The following is a 12830-nucleotide window of genomic DNA, read 5'->3' as shown; positions in this document are numbered from 1 at the left end:
ACCCTTTTCTCTAAGTAAAATTCAACTATTATTATTAAAAAAAAGAAGCAAATCTAATCTATGAGACTTTGAAAGTAATCTATTATAAAAAGCAACAACCAAGAAAGCAATGAAAATGTACTCTAAATGAAAAGCAAATGACATGAACTAAAGTGCACGAAGCCTAGGAGATTACTGATGTGTGTGTACTAAACTAGAGCTAATCATGACTGTCAACTATAAATTTGAGACTAAGTGATAGAAAAACAATGAAGTAAATGCTTGTAGTTGTTTTTGATCTTTTTTCTCATGCACTTGACTTGCGGGAAAACAAAGACAAAAATTTAAAAGGCGAGATAATTTTTATCTAAGAAAACAGAGCATCTAAATGAGACAAAGTAATCTAAGTGCAGAGCATAAAGAAATCAATTGAAAATAATGATAAGCATCTATACTATTGGACTCACATGTCTTCAAGGGGCCCTCCTGAGGGGTATGAGGTATGAGAAACCCAAATCATGAAATTGAAAACTCCAACAACGATTATAACAATGCGATAACAAGAGTTTGTCTTTTTTGCAGTGCATAAACAAAGTCTTCTCCAACAAAAGTTTCAAAAATAACAATAACTTCTAAACTATGTCTCACTTACAGATTAAGCATTTATATAATGTTTCAAAAATAAACAAAATGAGAATTTGTTGCCTAAGAACTAGAATCGAGATTGACATCTCAGTCTCTGAATTAAAATAAGAGTCTGTCTTCTCATGATTCACTACTAAAGGAGTGAATTGTGAGAAGACACATCATCACACATCATTAGTCTTCAATATTATCTTCAAACGTCGCCCACTTGATGATAACTATGGTTCGCTTGAATATAGAACTAACTCCCTCAATATTTTGTGTATTACAAGTGCACCATGGTTGCTTTGATGGTAGGTTTGACTTAAGAGTTGCATTGAACCTATGATCTTCCACATGTGGCCAATAGGTGGATTTCCATCTTGAATACATTTGGCTACTTCTCATGTACTCCAATTGATTTTTAATACTCGAGAACCTATAGAACCTTGGATCCAGTAGCAAAAAATGCATAATTCAGTAGCTATTGTCTAGTTAAACCAATTCACAAAGTAAAACATATAGGCTTGAGTTGATAATGGACATTTACCTTATTTGTATGTCTCATATGACTCTTAACCCATGGAGAAGATGAAATGGAATGGAAATAAGTGACCAAATAAGTGAAAAAAAGGAAAAATAAACTATAAAAAAGAGGATACATTTGGAGGCTCAATAGACCCCCCCTCCTTTCTTCGTATGTCATAGGGGTAGCGCCCCCCATAATCCACAAGGACTGTGGGATTCCAATAAGGGTTCTCTGACATCCAATAAATCCAGCAGAACCTCGAGATTGAACTAAGAGTGTGGATCCCCCCACCCTCCCTTCGACTGATGTCATAGGGGGAGCCCCCACGCAATTCACCATGGTCGTGGATTTATGTTGTTTGATCACAAAAGTAGAATCCCAAGGGTCTACTCTAAGTGGAGGCTCTCGGTCATCACCGAGGTCATTTTAAACGTGCAATGCAAAGTCCAAGCACCTTTGGGATTGAGGTTAGTTACTAGTGGTTGAATGCAAAATGGAAGTGCCTAGTCCCAAGCCCATAGTCACGTGAGTGAAGTCCCCACAAGGGGTTAGAGCACTGAGCATTAATATACCGAGCCAACTAAAGGGACGAGTTTGTCCCACCACGTTCTGACACAAATCACCCATTAGCACAAAGTCACAGAAGGATCAAGCAGAATTTAAGGCCCTGTAGTGAAGTGAAGCCCTGACTATGTCACCCGAATTAGGGCTTGAAGGTGGTATGGCTGGAACCACCAAGAGGTTTAGGTGGAATAATTTGGGGCACCTCCACCACTATTGCATCACAATATGTCAATATTAATAAATCAACATGTACAAACTGTACCCCCTCTCATAGATATCAGATGTTAAATGACAAAATGATTGTATTAGGGTTATTAAGGGTGTTAAATTCATTTTTATCGTAAAAAATCAATTTTATCAATTTAAAATTATAGTTTTAAGATTATTTGATTTATTTTTTAATAGTAATTAGAATATCTATACAATCCATAAAAAGTTTGAACCCAAATAATTAGGAAAAAAAATTATTCACCAAACTACTTAAAATAAAATCTTTTAACTTATTTTTAATTAATTAAAAATACACTACTATAACTAAAATCTTTTAGTTGAATATTGAATTTCAAACTAGATCATTACTTACAAATTTCTTTAATCTTGATAATAAGAGCAAACAATAATTATTTTCCATGAAGAAAATTAATACTTTTAATACTCTTTTTAGTTGATTTACTCATAATGCAATGGAATAATATATGATTGTACAAAGACAGACTGCCCATGCTTATGATGTCATGGAATAATATATAAATGTATAAAGACAGACTAGGAATAATGTATGATTGTACCAAAAAGTCACAAGCACGCTTCATAAGAGAATATGTATGTACCAAATTTCAATTGGTAATGACTTTATCGTTTGAAGAAAGATACCAACAAAGATTAAATTTTATCGAAGTTAGGACATATTTTAACATCGAAGGTTATAAGTATAAATAATTTAGTATAAATTTATTTAAATTTTGGATTTATTATGTATTTAGAGATAAAATATTATTGTAAGATGTAAATATTTTTTTTGGTATAAATAGATAAAATTTTGTAAAACTTAAATATTTTTTCAAGTGTAAAATTTGAAAAAATGTTTGTATTTCTAGAAATTTAATTCTTCTTATCTCTTGGTAAATGTTTAATTAAAATGGATCTCTTGATGGTTCTTAATAATATTATTTATATTATATAAATTTCACATCTCTATGTATAAAAAAATTCTCATTTTTTATTTTATTGGAACTTTGATTTAGTTTCTATGAATATTTACATAATATTTTAAGTATTAGGGAGAGGGTTAGATATATGTCAAAATTAATTATAACTTTTTACTTTTAGATTTAATTAAAAAAAGTTATAAAATTAAATTAAAATAAATATTTATAAAATATTTTGATTGTGAAATGACTGATGGTTTTTGGACACGTGGTATTGATAAGCCATGCCACGGTATTGGCACATAGTATTGTAATAAAGCTTATTTACAAGTTAATAACATCCATGGTAAAGTGGGGGTGAATATCCATGGTTAAGAATCTTGTTATATTGTAAGTTTATTGTAAATATTAAGTTGACAATAATTTTCTTTTCTGGAAGAGAACTGTGTAAATAGTTAGTCCGTCTGGTGGAATTCCACCCATCATTAGGGACTAGTAAGCTATGTGATGTATGTGCTAGTGCCAAAGAGTCCTTTAAATAGATAATTAAGCTATGTGATGTATGAGCGGGTGCCAAAGAATCCTTTAAATAGATAACTCCACTCATCTTTAGGGACTAGTAAGTTATGTGATGTATGAGCTAGTGCCAAAGAGTCCTTTAAATAGATAATTAAGCTATGTGATGTATGAACGAGTGCAAAGAGTCCTTTAAATAGATAATTCTACTAAGTAATCATTTGAGAAATGTTATAAATTAATTAGATGATCATTAGATGACTGCTAGAGAGGAGAAATTAATTAATAGATAATTAATTGATGACTGTAATAAAGGGTCAAAATATAACTCTCTCAATCATTTCTTTCTCCCCCACCTTTCCCTTTGTTTTCACTTTTCTATGCTTTATTTCCTTTGGTGTACCTGCACATGGTTCCACTGAAGGTTCCAGTTCATCCATATATTTTGTTCCTGTGGAGTGGAGGGGAAGTCATCATCAAACCAAGTTTGGAGCATCAGGGTTTCTCGTATGTTTTGACATATGTTGTTCCATAGAACTTCTGTGGGAGAGGAGTGGTCTTTGAAGATGCGGCTATTTCTCTCTTTCCAGATTGTCCACATGAGGAAACCTGGTATTAGCTTCCATAAGGCGTTTAAAATTTTGCTTTTATAAGGGTGAGGTACCCAAGAACGAATAGTGTTGGTTGAATTCTCCTTATTTCGTCCATCTCTTTGACATCTGAAGCTAACTTTCTCCCAAAGTTGGGTTGCTAACAGACATGAGTTTAGGAGATGTTCCTTAGTTTCTTCTGCCTGTTTACAATTTGGGCAGATGGAAGGTCCGTGAAAACTCCGTTTCCTTAGATTATCCCAAGTAAGGATTCTATTTTGGCACAACAACCAGAGAAAGGTGGAGATTTTTTGCCAAATTGGTGGTTCCCAGACTTTGTGCCAGAGGCTATCCTTGACGGTATGGTCCCTTAGTATTATATGATATGCTTCTTGGGATGTGAAGGTACCTCTTGTTTCATAACCCCATCTGATGATGTCTTTCTTATCTGATTGGCGAATTTTCCTGTTTGAGAGTTCTGTATCCAGGCTATCTTTGATGTATTGCGTGGCTTGCCCAAGAATGAGGTTTGAGCATAACCATTGTCTATAACCTTGGTTGTGAACTTCCTCCCAAAGTTGATTTACTTTGATCATCGGTTGCTCTACCCAATCCTGAAGCTGGTGGGGCGTGAGCAGGTCCTTCAATTTTGGTCTTTGCTGCCAGGAGTCCTCCCAAAACCTTGCATTATCTCCATTCCTGATTTCCCAAAAACTGTGTTGTTGGATTAGATCTCTATGTTGTTTGGCAACATAAATCCCTAATCCAATCTTGATCCTTCCTCCTCTTTTTTCCTCCAATCTTGTAATCATGTTGAAGTCCCCTCCTGTGATCCAAAGTGGGTGGGATCTTTTTGAGTTGATCTGAGTTAAGGTATTTAGAGTGTCTACTTTGTTTGTTGCCTCTTGGGGAAAGTAGACATTGGTTAAGTGTCCATGGACATTTGTTCCTGTTAAATGAAACATGGCTTGGATAAAGTGCTTACTAGCATGTATGTTAGTAAGTGTTATAGCTCTATCATCCCAAACGATGGCTAGCCCTCCTGAGGCTCCTATGGCTTCCACAACCACTTCTTTGCTTCCTGGCCATGCTTTGGCGAGGATCTGATCCAACGTTGTGGAATTACACTTGGTCTCCTGCAAGAAGAGAATTTGAGGCTTTTCCTGTTGTAGCATGTTCCTTATTAGTCGACCTTTTCCCGGGCTGTTGAGCCCTCTAATGTTCCATGAGATGAGCTTCATGATTCACGATTGGGAAGGGGATTATAATATTTGGTAAGCTTGGAGTATCTTCCAGATTCCACCAGCATCTCCCCTATGCGGATGGTTCTCTGTAGATCTGTTTTCCTTCCTCGTTTCTTGTTGTCTTTGAAGATATTTCTTCCATCCCACTGACTGCCAGTTTGGACGCCTAATGATCTTTGCTTCTGTGCTCTTGAGAGAATTACTTCTAGGTTCTCTAGCTGTCGCTCAGGAATTTTTTCATATTCCTTTTTCTTACATGCCTGTTCAAGTCCTAGTATATCAAGATCTCCGATGTCAAAGCTCTCCAGTTCCTCTTCCATGTGCTGTATTGCTTCCCACTCTGCCTCTGTATCATCTACAATTGTGAGCTGCATCTGAGTGCTATCTACCTCCATTTCTTGAGCAATCCTTTTCTGCGGGTTACTGGGAGAGGGCGATTTGGTGTCCGCAGGTTGCTTAGAAGTGAGGGCTTTCTTTGAGCTTGAGGGAGTAGAATGGGCAGTAGTCTTAGGGGTGGCTTCAGGTTGTTCCTAATTATCTAAAATATGAACCTTCGACTGGAGTAGGGTTTCAAAGCTATTGCTTGTTGATGACAAGGAGGTGTTGGTGACAGGTTTTTTGACTGAGGTAGAGGGATTTTTATGGGTCTTTTTGCGATTGGGAACTTTTGTGAACCCATCCGAGTCGGATTTGTCCATTGAAGGGGTGGTCATGGATTTCATATTGGAGGGACAGTCTCGGAATAAATGGCCCAGGGCGTGGCATTTTCGACAGTGGAATGGTACATGCTCGTAATCTATTGTTTGTAACCATTCATAATCATCATGGTAGAGGCTTACCGCATCCGGGAGAGCTTTGCTGAGGTGCATGTATACACAAATCCGCGCATAGGAGGTGTAGCGCTTCAGCTTTGTCTCCTCTGCCACTTTGATGAATTCGCCTAAACCATTCCCAATGTCTCGCAAAGAGTCTTTGTCCCAATATTCCAGAGGGAGAGAATAAAGGCGCAACCACAACGGGGCCCAACTCAGATCTTCTTTGTCTGGGTTAAAGCGCTCGATCCATCCTCTCAGGTATAGGCCTGCTGCGTTGAAGAAATATGGTCCTCCATCCAGTACCCTATTTCGGTCCTCCAGACAATTGAAAATGGCAGTAAAGAAGCCCTTAGGCCCTAACTGTAGGGTTATGTGCTCTTTTGGCTGCGATCCAGCCATGCAGAGCTTTCTCTATTGGCCAAAGGCCTATGAACTTTCCTATCAGAGCATGATCCCTCATAAATTGGATCTGAGAGTTGATCCGCTGACTTGGGAGCTCGATTTTGGGTCTGTCAATTGCTACAGGCTTGCAGGTGGTTGAATTTACTCTTGGTTCTTCATTTGTGTTGTTATTTGTTGGCGCGTTTTCATTCTCTGTTGCTGTATCTTCTGGATGGTCCTTCCTGACATTTTCAGTTTGGTGCAGGGCGTTTTCTGTATCAGCGGGGGGAGGCACCATGTCCTCCCCCTGAGGGGGTTCCATTGCGCGGTAGTTGTGCCTTGTTGTGCTGAAGACGCCTTATGGCTGAAGGTTTTTGGCAGAGCGGCACAGTCTGTAAAGGTCTGCCAGTTGCAGAGCAGTCTCAAACCCTAAGCCCTGGCCCTCACTCACCTGAGACAAAATTTATTCTCATTTCAAATTTTGGTAAGATCGCGTATTTTAGTTATTTAGAATGCGTTTTTGAATGCATAAATAAATCCAAAACCCTGACAAACTTTAGAGACACTCAAATTTTACAAATAATACATTTAAAAGTTACAATTCTCATAAGTCCCTAACCCAAAAAATACCAAAAAAAAACATTTAATAGTTCAACTATGTTAAAATTTATTATTATTTTATAATAAGTATAATTATATCTCATAAAAGATGACCCTTTTTTTTTTTTTTTTTTTTGAAAAAATGAAAAAAACAACATATTTTGTTTGGTTAAAAGGAAAGTACAATCCAAAAATACATTTTACGTAATCATCACAAATACTAACTTTAATTGATTTAAATATATATTATTTTATTTCTTTATTTTATAATATAACCTCTCTTTCTTTTAATAAGTTTAGTTAGTATTTGATTTCATGTTTAAAATTAAGGTTGAATATTATTTAAAAGTATATGTTCCAATTACTATAATTTTAAAGATGATAATAAGATATATTTGTTTAGATAATATTTATGGATATGGAATAACTATTTTTTTTAGTAAGATCTAAAGTTGATTTTAATTAATAAAAAACTCTTTTTCTTTGAACTTGAGCAAACATATTAATTTAATTTCCCAAAATTCAAAATCAATAAACTTTTAACAAAATTTGAAGAGATATGTTAACATGGAAAACCAAGGTTTATAAATCTTTAACAAATATGAAAATCTACTCATTATAGATTACCAAACATAATTGTTGTTCTTAAATAAAAATAATAAATAAACTTACATTTTCAAAAATAAATCATCTTAAAAATTTGGCATATACATCCCAAACACTCTACAAATCTAAACTATAAAATTCATAAAATTATCAATAATAAAAAAATTAACCACATAAATTTTACCACCTTAAAAAATTCTTTTAAATATGATTTGAACTTGGCATGTTTAATTATTATATTATCTACCATAATTCATATTTTTATCTAGTATTATGCTAATCCAGGTACAAATTTATCTTGACCTTGTCCCATCAGATTTCTTCTCCATATTTAGTAAAAGGTTGACTAAAAACATGACAAATACATTTAAATTAAAGCAAAACCTCCTTTTTCCGAAAGTCCATAAATAACGAATAGAAAGCGACCTTTCATCCATCAATAACATGATAAGACGACCATAAATAACAAACAATTTGTTGCTGTAGCTTGGCATTTCGACCTACTAAAATTTGAGGGATCGATTCACCCAAAGGGTTTTCATTTTATATTTGGAATTTCGAATCAAATGATGCCAGGGAGGTCAGCAGGGCATTTTCCAAGTGTGATTCCTTGAAGGGATACAGAAACCACTAAACAACATCCGTGTTTTTGCCTGTGTCCTGCTGATCATTGACAGGAACTTGCTACGAACTTTCTAATTGGGGACGCGGAGAAGTCTTCAATGTCGTGTTCTCAGATATTTTCTTCGTTCTGAAGAGTCCCGAGAATAACTGTCGGGCACTGCTTATTACTTAAGGTGAAGGATCTGCCTGTGGTTGGAGAAAAAAAACATGGAGAACTATTTGAATGAAAACTTTGGTGGGGTGAAGCCCAAGCATTCATCCGAAGAGGCTCTCAAAAGATGGAGGAACTTGTGTTCGGTGGTGAAAAACCCAAAGCGCAGGTTTCGCTTTACAGCAAATTTAGAAAAGAGATCAGAAGCAGAGGACATGAAAAAAAGCAATCAGGTGCCCTTTCGTTTTATTCTTTTTGCTGGTTATTTTTCTTTCATTGATATGTTTGCAGCAGCCAGGATCTTTATCTCAAAGTTCATTCTGTGACTTCCGGAAATTGAACTTAACTGGGGAGGATCCAATCATTCCTCCCAACCCAATTGAGCCAGCTACACCTCTTCCTCTTGATACTGCGATCAATGTATTTGCCCACTACGTTCCCGATGGCTCGAACAGACTCATCTCCCTAGCAGTGAAGAGGGAGATGAGAGAGACGGACCCAAACCGGAACAGCACTGGGGACATCCAGTGGTCCATTTGTTGAGGTAAAGGCCTTTGGAGTCCATGAAATAGGGCCCGTTTTTGAAGATTAAATCCTTGTCCTCTTTAGATTCAAAGTGGAATGTGAAGTACCCTTTCCCACAAAATCTGATGGAGATTTTCCCTTGAATCTTGTCTGACCAGTTTCTTTCAACCCATTTTTGAACAGTTCTAGGAGAAGGCCAGAGACCTGTAAACTGGCCTATGAGACCTTTTTCAGCGAGAGACAGAGCCGCCATGCGAGGCAGGGCTGGAGGTAACTGAACTTCCTAGAGTACATCCAACTTCTTGACAAATCTTGAAAGAGCAGGGCTGGGGCGCTGCGGAGGAAGGGATTTCACCAAGTCAGAGAATGCGCGTTGAGAGTCGACCCCCTCCAAAGGCAGATCCGAGGGGGCCATGGCAAGAGGCCAAGGCCGAGGGCCAATCCATCGCGGAGCCAGATCGTAGGAGCAGACTCAAAGGAAGGCGGGGGCGCAGTTGCATAATGTTCATAATTTTATTAATAAAAACAAAATTACAATATAAAAAATTGAATTTTATTATTTTTATTACTTTTAACTTTTTATTATTGATTGAACCAGCATTTAAATGTTTACAGTTATTTAGAGATACTACAACATCTCTCCATGCATGACTCTATATTACTTTAAACCTCTACGTGTAAATGTTTACAAACACTTACATCACTACAACATTGCTGCCATATTATGCTATGCTATAAACTGCCTAGCTCAATAAAAATTGATTTTTATTGTTCAAATTACAATGTGTAAATGGGTCCATTATTCCATAAACAAAGAGGTTCTATACCCTATTTTGATATCTGGGTTAGCTATGACTTTAAAATTAAATTTTATTATTTATAAGAGAGAACTTTTATTATTTATTAATAAAAAAATATATTTAAAAAAATAAAAAATAAAAATATATTAATTAAATCTCCTTTCTTCCTCCATCCAAACACAGGGTCTCTCCTTCGATAAGAAGGTCCTCCTATGGTCCCTCGAAAAAGCGAAACAAGCTTTGCTCCTTAAAGAGGAGGCTGCTTGGAGACTGAAGAGCCGCGCTCTCTGGCTCAATCAGGGCGACAGAAATACCAGGTTTTTTCATTCTTTTGCCAGTGCGCACAGAACTAGAAACTCTATTTGGAGCATTCATGACTCGTTGGGGAACCTTCTCCACTCACAGCATGACATATCTGCTGAGGCTACTTCCTTCTTCAGAAGCCACTACAAGCGACAGCACAATGATATCTACGACATGATGTGGGCGGTTAATCATGTCCCAACCATGTTTGACGCAGACGCCAATGATCTCTTTCTCAGGCCTATAACAGATGGTGAACTCTCTAGCATCATAAAGGGATTTAAGAAGGACAAAAGCCCGGGTCCCGACGGCATTCCAATTGAATTTTACAAACACTTTTATGATATCTTTAAGGACGACCTTCTCAACATGGTTAATGCTACCTGTCAAGCTGGGAACATTAACAGTGCCCTATCGGCCACTTTCATCGCCTTAATTCCGAAGAAAGAGAATCCCGCCACCTTTGGGGATTACAGACCCATCACCCTCTGTAATGCTCTCTATAAAATCATTTCAAAGATTATTGCTGAACGCCTGAAAAAAACTCTCTGCTCATTCATTTCTCCTCAGCAACACGCCTTTCTGAAGGACCGGCTCATTCTCGACGCAGTCGCACTTGCTCAAGAAGGCCTCTTCGCCATTTCCTCCAAAAACTTGAATGCGGCAGCCCTCAAGATTGACCTTTCAAAGGCATTCGACTGTGTCAGTTGGAGTTTCATCCGAGTGCTTCTTGCTAAAATCGGACTCTCGCCGCGTGCCTGTAGTTGGATTATGGCTTGTGTCGAATCTGTACACTACTCTGTCATCATCAACGGAATTCCATCTACCTTTTTCCACGCGGAAAGAGGGCTTCGTCAGGGATGTCCTCTATCCCCTCTCCTCTTTATACTGGTAATGAACTCTCTCAGTTCGCATATCAACCTTGCTGTCTCACAGGGCAGATGTAAGCCGGTCATGATTTGTAAGGACATCTCTCTCTCTCACAATTTTTTCGTTGATGACATCCTTATTTTTGCATTGCTATGTAAATCCTCCTGGGCATGCTTGTTCATAATCCTACAGAAATTCAATGCTGCTACCGGCCTCTTCATCAACAATGACAAAACAAAGCTGTATCATAACAACTCCAATCTGACCATCGCTCTCTGGGTAGCGGCCCGCTTTGGCATCAATCTGGCGCTCCTCTCGGATGGTCTCCCATATCTCGGCTTCCGGCTCAAAGTCAAAAACAACAAATTCGCTGACTGGATATGGCTCATTGACAGGTTCTACAGCAAAATCTCCCGATGGGAAAACAGGCTTTTATCCCTGGCTGGCCGATTCGTCCTAGTTCAAGCGGTCCTATCCCAATTAGCAGTATATTGGGGTCATCTTTTTGTTCTTCCTGCCAAAGTTCACAAAATCATACAGTCAATCGTTGCCAACTTCCTCTGGGGAGGCCACTCCTATCAATCTAAATTTCACCTTGCAAGTATGGATCTTATCACCTCCCCCAAAAAACATGGAGGCTGGGGCCTTATCAACATGCGGCGTTTTGGCAACGCGCTCATCGCAAAATCTATGTACAGGGCCTTCTTCGGGAACAGCCCATGGTCTGCTCTCATCAAACAAAAATATTTGAAGAATCGCAGCCTAGTTTTTTGGCTCAGAAGATCCACTCTTGGGATATGCCATGGTTCCCCCATCTGGTGCTGCTTCCGTAAGAATCAGCGTCTCCTATTCAGCTTTCTCAAATGGACCTTATATTCTGGCTCCTCCGTCCTCATTGCACTCGATCCCACCCTTCACAATCTGGAATCTCATATCCCTTTGCCGCTTCTTACCTTCTTCCATTCCAGGGGCATCTTCACCTGGTCCATGTTAATTGACACATGGTCCTCTCTATCTCCCATCTGGAAATCGGATCAACAGCTTCAGCTACCCCTCCCCCTCTGCCCCCTTTGGTCCTCCGCCACCCAACATTTCTCCCGCCTCAACATCCTTCAACTGGGCACTCAAGACTCCCTCGTCTGCTCCACGGACTCGTCTACCCACCCCATTACCGTCAATCGACTCTACTCCGCCCTCTCTCACAAGCCGCCTCCACCTTCCCTCTTTCCTCTCAAGCTATGGGAAGCCAGATGCCCTCTCAAATCAATTCTGTTCGGCTGGCTTCTTTTTCACGACAGGAACTTAGTATGGGATGTTCTTCAACATAGAGGGTGGCATGGTCCAAGCCGCTGCTGCCTCTGTCGTTCTCATTCGGAAACGAATATACATGTGTTCTTTCAATGTTCTGTCTCCACTGCCATTTGGAATGATCTATCTTCGGCCTATGGCTTCCCTGGCCTTTCTTTTCCCTCGGTCAAAGAGGCGTTCTCTTGGTGGTCTTCACAGCGGCCCTTCTGGCACGCCATCTTCCTCCTCACGCTCTGGCATGTTTGGAAATGGCACTGCTGCTGTGTCTTTCAGGATCATCTTTCTCCTCCTGTGATCATCATATCCTCTATTACCGGCTCTCTGCCTCCGGATTAGTCTTCATTCCTCTTCTGAAGGCTTCCACTGCCAGGTTCGTCCTCCTCCTGCTTCCTTCATCAGTGTTTTCCGGCTCACGCTTCTTCTCAGCGAATATTGGTCTCTATGATTGCTTGCCACAGTTCTCCATTTTGGGCGGCCGATGATCAAGGTTTTGTATCTGTATATCTGTTTTTATGTTTTCTGTTCACTTATTTCCCCATTCTGCTATTCCTCCTCATTAGATCGTCCATGATGGATCTGATATTTGATCGATGGTTTATCCCGATCCATGCTACCATGTATTCATCATCGCTTATATGACCTTAATATAACAT

Source organism: Pinus tabuliformis, chromosome 4_2 (genome assembly GCF_031772625.1).
Source record: "Pinus tabuliformis cultivar Carrire ecotype Pingquan chromosome 4_2, CPIR1, whole genome shotgun sequence".
Taxonomy (NCBI): Eukaryota; Viridiplantae; Streptophyta; class Pinopsida; order Pinales; family Pinaceae; genus Pinus; species Pinus tabuliformis.
Note: the sequence above shows the minus strand (reverse complement) of the source record.